General features: G+C 47.1%; 1 pseudogene; it reads right to left on the reverse strand.

The window, feature by feature from the left end:
- Nucleotides 1-5,178: 5,178 nt before the first annotated feature.
- On the reverse strand, nt 5,179-5,301 carry LOC118606142 (annotated as a pseudogene).
- Nucleotides 5,302-14,740: the final 9,439 nt, after the last annotated feature.

Below are 14,740 nucleotides of genomic sequence, written 5' to 3' on the forward strand. Positions count from 1 at the left end.
CGGTGACTCTGAGCATCTATCTGATCGTCGCCGGTTCCCCGGGGCACTCTCCTGGCTAACCTAAGTGTCCCCATTCCCGTCTCGCTATCCCAACCCAGGGGAGGGGGTGTCAGCAGGGGACGCCCGAGAGAAGCTTCCAGGCAGCTGCGCTTCCTCCGCGGTCCGCGGTGGGGCTCCGGGCGCCCCCAGCAGTCCCACCTCGGCGAAGTCTTTCATCGAGGAGCCTCCCGGCTGCTGCTTCCTCGGAGGCTGTGCTGGAGGTCCCAGGCACCCCTTCCTGCCCTCCTGGGACCCCTCTGGAAGTGAGAGGTCTGAGCGCGGGGGAGGTTTTGCGCCGGGGAGGGGACCGTGGTGGCGGCCGACAGGTCCCTGAGGGTCCGCCAGGGGCGCGACCCAATCTCTGCACAGTTAGGAAAGGAGGAAGCGGCTTAGTTTATCTGTATATTTCCTGGTCGAACACCCCTTGCTTCGTTAACCAAAACAAACCAGAATAAAACAAACAATTCTTCCGAAATCCTCCGTCCCTCAAGAATTCAGTGTCCAAAGATGCAGATTTCCCTCGGGCGCCGACTGCTAGCCCAGTACATTCCCTTCCTTAACCACCTCCACTCCCGGTGCCGCAGGTGACTGGTCGTCGTCCCTAAGAGGATCGATTTTCTATTTTGCAGGGTGACGCAGCACCCCTGGAGTCAAACGTCTAGTAAAAGAAGGTCTTTGCAATCGCAGCAGTATTCGGGAAAACCAAGCCTGGGGGCACCGGACGCCAGGGCCTGGGAGGTCTCAATCACTGCCTGCTTTCTCTGTGGGGGCTCGAGCCTAATCTCCACCGACACTTTGACAGAGGAGCCGGCAACTGCCGCGCTCCGAAAGTGGAAGGGGGGGCGGGGCAGTGGGGCTGTCGCATGCCTAAAACTCCAGTCTCCAACGCCCTGTCCACGGCAGCCCCTGGCCCTGTGGGCCGGAAGTCGCGTGTTTACCGTGTGCCAGCGTTCCCCCGACTCTTGGCAGGTGTATCTGTGGTGACGTGTGCCGGACGGAGTACCCGCCTTGGCTGGCTCAGGTGCCCAAGGCAAATCTTCAATTTACCGTGAGGGGATAATTAAGAAGTGGCTGCCCTGTCTGGAAGCTGACAGAACAGAGCCGGAGGTCCTCCAGGCACATCCATCCATCTGAGCCTGGTGACCTCAAGCGGGTGGAGAAGGGGTCTCCCTTCCTGCATCCGCATTCTCTTCTGTACCTATCCTTTCTCCCTCCTTTTTCCCAGGCTCACTCTGCCCCCTCCCTTTTCTCTCCCACGTTTATCGTCTAACTTTAGCTGGCCTTGGTTCAGTCCTGCTTAGTAACCAATACACCTGCGCCAGGAGGGAGTGTGGGTGGCTTTAAATGGCCTTTCCTCCCTCCTTTCCTCCTTCATATTCCCTTGTCTCTCTGAGAGATTAGGAGTCCCACCTTCCACTTCCCTTGACTACTGGGTATCTTGAGAAGAAGGCAGTGATGCTGTGAAAGGAGAAAAGTGCTTCAGGAGGGATGGGGCCTGGGGCATCTGGTCTAGCGGGGGAAGGAAGGCAGTGCCCTTACTCCTTGTCCGAAGGGTCCGGGAATGGTACTACTGGGCCTGGAGGGGGAACTTGGTCTGAGTCAGATAACCCCTTCTTATTCCTGGAGGCAGCTGCTTTTGGGTGAGGGGTTTACTTCCTGTGTTCAGATCTCAGAACCCCTTTCTTGCTTCTGGATCTGGGTGGTAGAGGAAGAAGGGAGGGACTGAAGGCCACCTGAGGTGTGTCTACCCCAAAACTTGCCTAGGTGGGGTGGGTCACATGAAAGGGATCCAGGCATCCACCTTGACTTTCCAACTCCATCCCAAATAGCTGGCCTTTCCAAGAGGCTGTGAGGGTTGATCACTGCTTGACATCCTCAGTGGTCATCATCACCACCAAGCCATCTCTCCTGAGAGAGGCACTGGACACTCCTTGCTGCTTAGTCCCCAGTGGGGCACAGTGAGGACCGGTCTTCAGATTGTAGCCCTACCCAACTCTTCTCCCCAAAATTTTATGGAGCTGCTTCCTGGACCACGTGACAGTGTGGGAAAGCTAAGTGTCAGGATTTCTAGCAGCTGCCAACTCCTTGTGTAGCCTGGGGACCACACCCTCTCTTCAGTCCTAGGTCCTCCCACCCCCAACCTTGGTAGACCAGTGTTACTAACATCAGGTCCTCGGTGCCAGGTGGAGGCTTGTCCTGCTCCAAAGTCAGGCCCAGTGAGCTAAGGGCCCCCAACATGGAACTCCAGATTGTACTTCTTCTTTGATTATTGGAGCGTCTGCCAGGGCGAAAGCCCCCTCCTTGCAGAATGGAGATGCTGGAAGTCCCAAGAGAGTCATTGGGGATAATAAGGGTCACGACCATCTGGTTTCAGAAGAAATTCTTCAAACTGCCTTGTAATTGGCAACCTGATTGACTCCAGTCTGATTTTGTTGCATAATGGAAGTTAATAAAGATTCATGTACAGGTTGGAATTCTATATATGCACATCTCACATTGTTAACCATGCTTTTCATTGGCCACTGTAAAATACGGTTAGATCAGAAATATAAGCTGCCCCTAATTGGTTCTATCTTTTCACACATTCTGGATCTTTCTATGGTCCTGTTTTTGATATTTGTTTGTCTTAATGTATATAGTTATCACCAACCTTTTCACTGTTATAACAAACTTTGGTAGATGATAATGTCTCCAAAAAAGAACTTGACCTTAGTCTTTACTGGAAATGGAAGGTTTGTTCCCTTGAAGTTTCTATCCTTTGATGTCCTAAAGTCCCTACCTCTTTATATACACAGCTTTTAAATCCTTCTGTAAGCTAATTTTCCACACACTTGGAGTTGTGGGAGAATAAGTATTTTGTATGATTGTAATTGGGCCTGTCAGCCATCCATCCATGTAAGCAGAAATCTCATTTCTGTCTTTCTTCTTTCTGAATAAGAATATAAGGGTGACGGCAGGTGGGGAGGGTGCCCAGGACTACCCTCAGAGTCAATGGAAGGATTCACAGAACTCAAAAAAGCCAGTATATTTATAGTTGCAGTGTATCACAGCAAAGGGATTCAGATTAATATCAACAATGGAAAAAGACACATTGGGCGTTGTCTGAGACATACCAGGTACAAGCTTCCAGTTGTCTTTTCTTAGTGTTGTTGGGTAGGTCATGCTTAATTCTCTCAGCAATGATGCGTGACAATATGCACTGCCAACCAGAGAAGCTCGCCCAAGCCATGATGTCCAGGGTTTTCAGTTGGATGTTGATCATATAGGCATGGCTTGCCACCTATATCACTAACCTTCAGTCTCCAGCCTGTCCAGAGATCAAGGTGATACCTCCTGGCTCAAGTCCCATTATAAGTCACATTGTTAACCTAGACTATCTGGTATCACCCAAGACCCCCAGGTAAACAGGGACACTTTTATCTCCAAGGCCTGTGGTTACCTCCCAGGAGCGGAGCAAGGGCCAAATCCTTCTTTGGAATTTAAAGGGTCTAGACAGTCCAGATTTGCTGAGTTAATTCTTTTCTGCATACAGGTGGGGGTGGGTGTTAAAAAGTTGATCTCAACTTTAATTGCTTATTGGTAAAACTTGTGGATTTTAGACATTCATTTTCCCACCTACTTCTCAGCAGTTACTGGATCTGTTCCCTTCTTTACTCTTCAACATTTTCTATTTAAAAATAAGAAAAGAGGGGATTAAAGTTTGTGGGTCATAATTAGATTCACATCACAAAGTGGTTCTGATTATTTTTGAGAGTGTGAATAAAGATATTCTGTAAACATAATAGATTTTTATTAAAGTGTGGTTAGCATACAATATGATATTAGTTTCAGGTGTTTACCATAGTGAATCAACATTAACATATATTACGATGTGATCGCCAGACTAAGTCTAGTAAGTAACCACCTGTCACCATGCAGAGTTATCATATATATTGACTATATTCCCCTTCACCTTTTTCATTCATCCCTGCAACCCCCTCCCCTCTGACAACCATCAATTTATTCTTTGTTTCTATGAGTCTGTTTTTATTTTGTTTGTTCATTTGTTTTGATTTTTCTTTAATTCCAGGCGTAAGTGAAATCATGCAATGTTTGTGTTTCTCTCTTATTTCTCTTAGCATAATACCCTCTAGGCGCACCCATGTTGTCCCAAATGGTAAGATTTTATTCTTTTTAGTGTGTATGTATACCATATCCTCTTTATCCAACTGTCTATCAATGAATACTTATGTTGCTTCTATATCTGGGCTATTGCAAATAATGCTGCAGTGAACATAGGAGTGCATATAAATGCCCAGAAGTGGGATTGCTATGGTAAGCTCTATTTTTAGTTTTGTAAGGGATCTCCATAGTGTGTTACCTAATGGCTGCACCAATTTGCAATCCCACCAACAGTGCACAAGTGTTCTTTTTTCTCCACTTCCTCACCAACATTTGTTGTTTGTTGATTTATTGATGATGGCTATTCTGACAGGTGTGGTTTCGATTTGCATTTCTCTGATGATTAGTGATATTGAACATCTTTTTACATGTCTGTTAGCTATCTGTATAGCGTCTTGGGAGCAATGTCTGTTCAGGCTCCCTGCCCATTTTTTAATTCGATTGCTTGTTTTATTGGTGTTAAGTTGTATGAGTTAATTATGCATTTTGGATACCAACCGCTTGTCATATGTATCATTTGCAAATACATTCTCCCATTCAGCAGATGGTTGTTTCATTTTGTTGATGGTTTTCTTTGTGTTTCAGAAGCTTTTTAGTTTGATGAAGTCCCAAGTTTTTTTTTTGTTGTCGTCGTTGTTTGTTTTTGTTTGTTTTGCTTTTTTTTCTTTGCTTTTGTTTCCCTTGCTCAAGTGGCCATATCCAGAAAGAGATTACTAAGACTGATGTCAAATAGTTTACTACCTATGTTTTCTTCTAGGAATTTTATGGTTTCAGGTCCTACATTAAAGTCATTAATCCATTTTGAGTTTACTTTTCTATATGGTATAAGAGAGTAGGCCAGTTTCATTATTATTGTCACCTTTTAAAATACCATTTATTTTTATTTTTATTTATTTTTTAATTTTTTTAGGTGAGGAAACCCTTGGTTGACCTCACAGATTGCAAGGACCTTGTCAGCTTATGATCTCTTATTTTTTAAGCCTACAACACCTGGTCATCCTAGGTGGTCTACCATCGAAGTACTAACCAGGCCCAACTCTGCTTAGCTTCTGAGACCAGATGGGATCAGGCTTGTTCATTCAGGGTAGCATAGCCGTAGACAAGTTTCATTATTTTTGCACATATCTGTCTGGTTTTCTCAACACCATTCATTGAAGAGACTGTCATTTTTGCATTATATATTTTTGCCTCCTTCGTCATAGATTAATTGACCATATATAAGTAAGGGGGTTTTTTTTGGCTTCCCGATTCTGGTCCATTGGCCTACGTATCTGTTTCATACCAATACCATACTGTTTTGATGATTATAGCTTTGTAGTATAGTTTGAAATCAGAGGGCATGATAGCTCCAACTTTGTTCTTCTTTCTCAGGATTGCTTTGGTTGTTTGTGGTCCTTTGTGATTCCATATAAATTTTAGGGAAATTTACTCTAGTTCTGAGGAGGATGCTCATGGTTTCTTGATAGAGTTTGCATTATACCTATAGATTGCTTTGGGGAGTATAAACATTTTAATGATATTAATTCTTCCAATCCATGAGCATGGTATAACCTTCCATTTATTTGTGTCCTCTTCGATTTCTTTCTTTAGTGTCTTACAGTTTTCATAGTACAGGTCAGGTCTTTTTACCTCCTTGGTTAAGTTTATTCCTAGGTATTTCTTTGTTTTGAAGCCATTTCAAATAGGATTATTTTCTTGATTTCTTCTTCTGATCATTTGTTTTTAGTGCATAGAAGCACAACAGATTTCTGTATATTAATTTTGTATTCCACTACTCTACTGAATTCATTTATTAGTTCTAACAGTTTTTTTTGTGTGTGTGGAATCTTTAGGGAGTTTAGAGAGAGACAAGTGATCACTGTCACCCTTAGCTTCCTGGAGTGGGTAAGTGAGAGGGCTCCTGAGAGGTAATGTGGCTAATAACTATCTACTATAAAGACATGAGAGGCCACCAGGCCTGCAAAGCTTTGGGGCTGCTTTATCCATTTCAGTGAACATTCACAGCAGGGCGCCTTGTTGAAGCCTACATGAAGAGCCATTAGGAAGCAGTAGATATGCACTCACACCTTCACCTGGAAGCAATCCATCAGTCAGTCCCGTGAAACATATTTCACCACATGTCAGTTTTTATTTGGTTGTAAAATTTACTTTACATTGATGTAACCACATACTATTTTATAAACAAACTCTTAGATGGTGACCACTCCTTCTATTTCAAGAAGAATGGAATAGATGCTTAGCTCTTAACTGTTGGCAATGGTGACACTCTGTGGCCTCAATTTAACTGCTTAAACAGAGAATAACTGTGTTAAATGATATTTGTATCCCATCTTACTCTACCGACTAAAACCTAGTCTCACCTCCCTTCTTTGACTTGTGAAAATATAGCATCAGTAATATTGAGCTCATATTTTCAGAAACAACTGTGTGCTTATGAAGGAGGTCTAAACAAGCTCAAAGAAGTCACTGGGGCAATAAAAACAGAATGTGAACTGTTGAATGATTCTTTCCTTTATTTCTTTATTCTAGAAGTAAATTCTTACTGAGTGTCTATTGTGTGCCAGGCACTGGAGCTTCAGTAACGGAAATCTCTGATTTCATAGAGCCAGCTTTCCGTAGTAGAGATAGAGAGGAGTGAGAGAACTAAGTGAACTGTGGGGCAAGCTTTATGTGGAGCAGGGCCGCCACTGAATTGCTCCACTAGAAATAAACAGCTGGGGACAGGGGTATGGAGAGTGTGGAATGTGAAGATGGGCGGGACCTGGGCTCTGCTTGACCAGAGAGGTGTCCAGCGCCCAGCTGTATGGGCCACTCACCTCTGCACTGTCCTAAGAGGGAGAGAGAACCCTATGCTTACCCAGGAATTCAGACACCGTGTGCTGCTGTGGTCATTGTAGAGCAGGGGTCCCCAACCCCTGGACCACAAACCGGTACCGGTCCATGGCCTCTTAGAAACCAGGCCTCACAGCAGAAGGTAAGTGGCAGGCCAGCAAGTGAAGCTTCACCTGTATTTGCAGCTGCTAGTGACACAGCACTAGCATCACCGCCTCAGCTCCACCTTAGATCATTAGGCATTAGATTCTTATAGGAGCATCAGTCTCTGGTGCCAAAAAGGGTGGGGACCTCTGCTATAGAAAGAAAGTGCCTGGGTTATGAGGCTTCATGCACGAGGCAGCAGGAAGGACAGCAGCCTCTGACTCTAGCCCCTCCCTCAGGAGGACATGGCTGATAGACAAAGGCCCACATTTACAGGAAATGTTTATACCTTTCTCAGCACAAGCATTTCCAGGAAAAGAATTAAAACAGACACAAGCACTTTCAGGAAAAGAAAAATAAGTGTCGTGACCTCTTGTGGCTAAGGGAGTGAGATAAGGGCAGAGAGACACTAGAGGTCAGAGGAGGCAGGTCCCCAATGACCCTTGGGAGGTCACTTAGCCAAAACACCCAGGGAAGCACTGAGGACAGTGAGCAGGGCTGTGAGCAAGTTTCCAAAGCTTCCAGTGAATGAGCGAAAAGCATTTCTCACCAGAGAGGAGAGGGACTCCAACTTTTCTGTCTCTCTGATTCTTTTATTTGTAGCAGCCCTATAGCTGACTGCCACAATAGCAACACTGGGGCATGGATGGCCCGGTGGGTCACGGAGTCACACTGATGAGCAAGTCAAACTACCAGGAGGGGATCTGGGGAAATATGGCAAGATAGCAAGGAGGGAGATGCAAAAAGGGAGGAAGGAGCCTGGATTCTAAAAGTTCTATGGGAAATCAAGGGTAAAATACCAAATTTTCTTTAAAAGAAGAGATGAGAAAATTTGCTATACCATATAACAAGGTTTATTTTAATGCTATAATTGGGTGCTGGCATAGGGATAGGCCAACCTACCCAGAGGATGGAACACAGAGCCCTGTATTGGACTCAGGCATGTGTGGCATTTCATTGAATGGGAGAAGTGCATGTCACTCTAGTAATAGCTGAGTGAACTGGAAAGACGTTACTGAATCCTTACTTACCTTGGTTCTGGTAACCAACTTTAGTGGATTAAACTTCTAAATTTCATACTGAAACTCTAGAAGAAAATCTAGTTGATCTTAGGGTAGAAAAAGATTTCTTAAACAGATACCAAGATGATAACTGTGTAAAAAAAGGCTGGCAAGTGGGACACCTTTGACTACATTAAAATGAAAAGCTTCTGTTCATGGGTGTAAGAAGCAGTCATTACATTATTTTTTCTACTGTAATGTGTGTTGAGATGTGTCTAAATACAAAGTGCTTTAACTAGCAAAAGTAGCTTTTAGTAAAGCAGGCCTAGGGCAAATGCACGAAGTTACTTCTATTTTCAGTTGTAAAAAGTTGCAGCAAATTGTTATTCTTCTGCTTCCAGCAGCTTCCATTGGCTCTAAGATGCAGTTAACCCTGTCAGGAGGTGAGTGTGGTCTGTACTCGCTCCCTCCCTGCCTTGGATTTGCTCCACAGTCCCAACGGGTCCTGCATCCAAGGCTCCAGGCCTGGCCTCCACATGGGGCTGAAGAGTGAGAATGGTCTGCCATCTTCTCAGATGTCCCAGCATCTTATCCAATAATACCACAGCATAACCTGTGGGTCGGTGACATGCTGGTCATAGGGATCGGGTCTGTGTGGGGTCTATGCAGCTGTCTGGGGTGGATTTAGGTCTCAGTCTTTTCCTCATTAGCCAAAGTAATGTCCACACACAGTGTATTAGAGTAGCGCCATGGTCCTTGCAGTCACAACTGTGGCCTCGGGCTGTCTTCCAGTTATTACTGTAGTCTCTATTTTCAGATCGACTTCTGAACTAGGCAATGGTCACTCCACCTTTCTGTACGCATGGAACTCTGCGCGCCTGGAAAGCACTTGCCTGTATGTTAGTCACCTTCCTTCCACGAGGGCTACACGGCCCATGGTGGTCTGGGCTGCTACTCCTGTGGCCCCAACTTTTTAGAGTGGGGACCAACTGGAAAAAGTTCACCATGCAAGCAAGAAGGAGGGTGCTTTCCTGCTTTTGCCTCATCTATACCGTCATCTAGGAGACAAGATAGAGGGGAGTCCACAAAGGCCCAGGGGCGGAAGCGGTTTTGTGTGAATCCGAGTAGTACCTCCCGACTCCATGTGGGGCTCTGGGCTCCTCTTGCAGCATCTAGTCTCCAAGGCTCTTTCCAAAATCCCACCACTCTGTCAAGATCTGTCCCTGGGTCTCCAGGACATCCCTATCTGGAGCAGGCTCTTTCCGAGTTATAATGAATCTATCCTAGAATGTCTTTCCCAGAGGATCCTGGCTGTTCTCCAGAGTTTCCCTGACCGTGTTCTCCTCCCAGGTGGAACTCACTTCAGGTACATTCCTGGGCTGCCTCTATGCCATCACCTCCTGAGAGTCTATGGCACTGCCCACTGGTAGGGTTACACAGGCTGAAATTAGGATGAGACAAGACATGGCCTAAAAGAAGAGCCATTTTTAGGGGAAAGAATCTGGACAGGCCCCTGCCCTCTGCTTCCCTTCTTCCTCTCCCTGCCCTTTTCATTTTGACCTGATTTCTGGTGTAGCAAGATACGGAGGGACATAGAGCCCCATATAACTGTCCCAAGAACCCCCAGTTACTGGAGAAGCCCCAGAATTCAGCTCTATTGCTGGTGACATGTTTCCTCTTGTGTAGTCCTGTGCGTATCCACCTCTGCCAATTCCAAGCTAGACTTTCACCCATGATGCTACCCACCCACCTGCCTTGCAAAGCAAAGAGCTTTAGCATCCTCATTGCAGAGACAATTGTCCAAGTCAAAGTTAGGCAATGTGGACCCAAGGCGAACCCCAGAGACAGACTGTGGTGGCAAGATAATTATAGTTTCCCTTCAGGCTTGAGAGCTCTGTGTGCTCCAAAGTCTCATGGCTAAGCTTCTAACCCAGCTCCCGGCTCTGTGACCATGGACAGGCACCCCACCTCTTGGTGCCTCTGGGTGGGATCATGCAAAGGGCCTGAGACTAGTGAGGTCAGGACAACTCAGATCACTCATGACCTAGAGATGGGACTCTCTGCCCCTCTCAGGGTCCCACACACTGCTGTTCTTGCACTGGTGGATATCAGAGGCTCATCCTGGTGTCCCTGGCTACAATGCCTTTATGAGAGACCAGAAGGTCACCCAATCTGACAGTGAGCAGCAGAAAGTGGAGTCTCAGATGCAGTGGATCCGAGACAGCAGGGAGCCTTCTGTGAGCGGAAGTGGACCCAGGTGCCGGAAGCTCTGGTGCTAAGGCTGCTTGCACACCGTGATGGACCATTTCAGTGAGAGCTGGGCTGAGACCCGGGAGGTGGCACTGCATCTTCGATGGAGACTCCAGGCTTGAGGTCCAGGGCCTCCCACCTCAACCAGCAGGTCAGGGGGCAGCAAGGCAGCCCCTGCTTGGGTAGCCAGTGGAGGCTGTGGAGATTGGCAGGGTGCAACAGGGAGATCAGCTCTGAGAATGAGCAATTCACATAAAAGCAATACATGGAGAGGAGAATCATTAAACAGACAAATTCAGCTTCTAGATAACCATATCAACGTCACTGACAAGTTTAAATACAAACTGCACATTTTGAAAAAGTCCTCAGACTTTGAGTAGAAAACCAGTTGTGCCAGGCAGCCTGTGTGGCTCCCTAGATTTTCACCCCACCCTGCCTCCCACTCCGGAGGACCCCGATGAGGCTGAGGCCTTCCAGGGGTCCATGCTATCCAGCTCATGGTCAGATTCAAGGTCCCAGCAGCATCTGAGGGTTTCACCAGTTGCCTATGATGAGTAGGCTACGCCACTTAGAGATGAACACCTAGATGGCTGCCCATCATGTCTCCTTCATCACCAAGTGCTACTGGGAGGCAATGTGGCTGCTGAAAAGTGAAGGAAATTTGGGCTGGAGCATCAATGTGTGTCTATCTCCTGAAGAGATTCTTAGAATACCAGAGCAAGCCCAGTTCCGCCCCTCCAGCCCCTTGTCCCAGTAGCTCACTGTGCCCAGAGTCTCACCAGGGATCACAGGGGGTTTGGGGGCCATCACTGATTAAACAGTGCTCTGAAGAGCTGATGGCCAAGCTGTGCTGCTCACAGCCTCTGCCGTGGTTTAGAGACTGTGCATCCGTCATATGAGCAAACGTGGGAACACCTCCTCGTGCCTGGCTTCTGGGGACACGAGGCTGAGGACATCCCAGTGCCCACCCAGGGGTCTTACCATCTTCTGGAGAGCAGCTAGGATACACTTGCAGGTGGAACACCACGGGCTGAATGGACCCTCACTCTGGTGAGGAGCCAATGGGAGGACTCTCAGTTTTGTTACATTCAGAGGCTCCTGGGGGTTCCAAGACATGTTGGAGGAGATCCCATTCTGGATTGGTTGTGCAAGTCTCCATAAGGACAGGAGGACCTCTAGAAGGAATCCAGGTTGTTCCAGAGCCACACGTCCAGCTCTCTGCCTGATTCCACCCTCTAGGTAAAGACTCTGGGGATGATCGATTCTGGGGATGATCTCTGGCCTGGTCCTTCTGCCCTTGGAGGAGTTTCGTCCTCCCATCATCCTGTCCTCCTGCCCTCCTTTCCTCCTGTCCTCCTGTCCTCCTGTCCTCCTGCCCTCCTGTAGAAATCTCGGCCAGCAGAAATCCTGGCCCAGTGCTCTCTGTGGCGGTAATTGATGTTGTCCGTGCTGATATTAGTAATTTCAAAATTGCTGATGATCTTATTAACCAACTTGTTTTTAGCTTACTCTTTGAGCTATAAGGTACTTCATTTTCACGACTCAACTTTGACAGTGAGCTTCTCACTCTGCTGGGAGTGGGCCTAGGATTCGCCTTAAGCATCAGGTCCTCAGCCCTGAAAGGTAAGCTGTCCCACTGGGAAGGACCTGGGGATCCAAGAGTATCAGATGCATTCATAGAAGAATTCTGCCTTCAGCTCCCCATGGGAAACACTAGAGACTAGGAGCATTACTGTGTATGTCCAGGCAGGAAATTGGGAAGGGTAGAACCAAGGATGGGGGAGAGTTTGGCCAATGTCTCTGGAGCAGGGACCTCAGGGGAATTGATCACTGTGTCTCTGGGTCAAGACTGTGTAGCCCGGCAAGCAGGAGGGGACCAGGGGCAGCTCCAGAGACACTTCTTATTACTGGGGAAGCAGATAGTGCACGGCAGGATGCCTGGTTCATCCCCAAACCTCTCAGAAATCTCTTCTCTTGGAGGTGCTGGGTGAGGCTGGCCTCACTGGGTATTCCTCTTCCTCTCTCACAAAGCCAATCTCCCATCCTCCACTTTGACCCTGACCCAAAGACAGCAGCCAGGACCCCCTTTGTAAGCCTCCGTGAGACACTGGCTACTCCTCTCAGTGTCCCCTCTGAACCTCTATCATAGCACTCAGGGTGCTGCAGCTCCCTTCCCAGTTCACAAGTGGAACCATTAAGAGTGTGGTGTCCAGAGCCATACTGCCTGGGTTCAAATCCCAGCCCAGCTGCCTGATTTGGGCAGGTGGCTCAACCTCAATCTGCCTTACTTACCCCATTTCTAAAATGGAGATAATTATGGTTCTGCCTCAGAAAGTTATTGAGAGGACTGAATGATAGCTGTAAATAAAGGCTTTAGAACAGGGACCATGCAGCCCATCCTTGGTTATCTAAGTGCTGGTGTTGGCTGTTGCTATTTGGGTAAGTAATGTAAATCTACCTCCTTCCAGACTGTGGACTTTCTGCTGGCAGGGACCTCACCTGGTCTCTGCCCAATAGGGTGCCTGGTGCAGAGCAGACACCCCCAGCGGTTGAATGGATGGGTGGATCTGGCTGCCTACCCTTTCCGTGACCTTATGGAACCTTGAGGATGGCCAGTCAGTGCTCTCTGTGGTTGAGCTCTGACAATCTGCCCAGCTGTGTGGCCTTTCCTTCCCCCAGCAACTCCTTCTGTTCCCCATGCACCTCTGGGCCTGCCCTGAGGAATACCTGTGTCTGCTTGCCCAAAATTGCTTTTCCTCCTACACTTTCCTCTTCCTTGCTCTCTGTGTCAAGACTCAGGTCACCTGTCACCACCTGGGGAGGCTCTCCTGCTCACCTGTGGTAGGCATGTATCCCATCAGAAAATCTCAGAAAGCCTTTTCACAGAGCCCTCCTTCCCACAAAGGTTTTGTTACATCCTTTCCAGTGAAGGATAAATCAAACATAATTTAATCTACATACGCATAGAATTAAAAACTAAAATCGGTATAATGCCATAATTGCAACAAAAAGTATTTAAAGTTAAATTATAATAAAATAGTAATGTGTTTCAACATGTAAATGTATAACTTGACTATAAAAAAACAATAATTAAATAGGCATTTCCATGTACATGCAGAAAATCTGTAAATAGGACAGCTAGGAACGCTGATGGATCTAGTTTGCTGTGCGGGCCATCGAAGCTCTGCAATGTGGGTAACATATTGCCGCAGTGAGTACCCCAAAACACAAAACACCACTGCCCTTCCATCTGCAGCGGAAAGTCCTTCCTGGAAGATGCAATGTATATTATGAAAATGAATTTGCCTGCTCCTTCTAACTAGGCCCATTGTGTCCCACAGCCAGCTGTCCTGGTTTGCTGGGGATGGAGAGGGCTCACAGGATGCAGAAATTTCAAAGCTAAAACCGGAACCAATTGGCCGCCTATTTTACCCCTTGAAACAAACCAAAGCCAACTGGGTCACTCTATTTGATTTGGCCCCCAATATAAACCTAGGTTGCCTAAAAAAATATATTCTCTTTGATTTTTGTAATGCTAATATCTGTGGATATGTCACAGGCCCCTCCAATAGTGTTCCTTTGAAAATATTAAAGCTCCACAAATGATATGTTCTAGTCTCAGATCATTACAATCCGGCTTCTCCCCTCATGCAGGCCTGACAGGACACCATGTGCTATTGACTCCCAGACGTGGAGGGCCTGGACTTCTGGCACCCTTGACCCCACCCTCCAATGTTTGAGGAGCTCCCCCACCCCATCCCAATTAGGACCACCACAGCCCTCTTCCTGAATTTTCAATTATGAGAAACCTCCTAGTTAAAAACTATTGTCTTGAACATGGTGGTGGGGGGGAGGGGGAGGGTCCCCTGGCCAGAATTCAAGGGACTATGAACCTGAATGGGAAAAATAACCTTAATTTTCACTAAGCTCTAGCTGAAATGCAGCCATTCTTCCCGTGATGAATGGAGGTAGCAAAGCACAGTATGATTAGGCGGCCCATGCCTTGCTCCCCAACAGAAACCACAGGTATTTTCGAATCACTTGACAGTGGTGACAGACATCTGTCCCACTTGTCAAATGACAGTAACATTATTTGGCTCCACCGCCAGGTCTCGTTTCATGAGGTAGTGAAGAAACGTATAAGCTATAATTCATATTATCAACGTGACTGGTTTCCTTTCATATTTGGCGAGGGGGTGGTTCTCCTTCGGAGGACCAGCAGAGGGGGCCATCGAAGATCCGCAGGCGTCAGAGTTGGAGCGAACTTGGAGAGGGGCGGGGCCAGAACCGGCCGGGGCGGGGCGGAAGCCGGG

The sequence above is a fragment of the Rousettus aegyptiacus genome, unplaced genomic scaffold (genome assembly GCF_014176215.1).
Source record: "Rousettus aegyptiacus isolate mRouAeg1 unplaced genomic scaffold, mRouAeg1.p scaffold_m13_p_7, whole genome shotgun sequence".
Taxonomy (NCBI): Eukaryota; Metazoa; Chordata; class Mammalia; order Chiroptera; family Pteropodidae; genus Rousettus; species Rousettus aegyptiacus.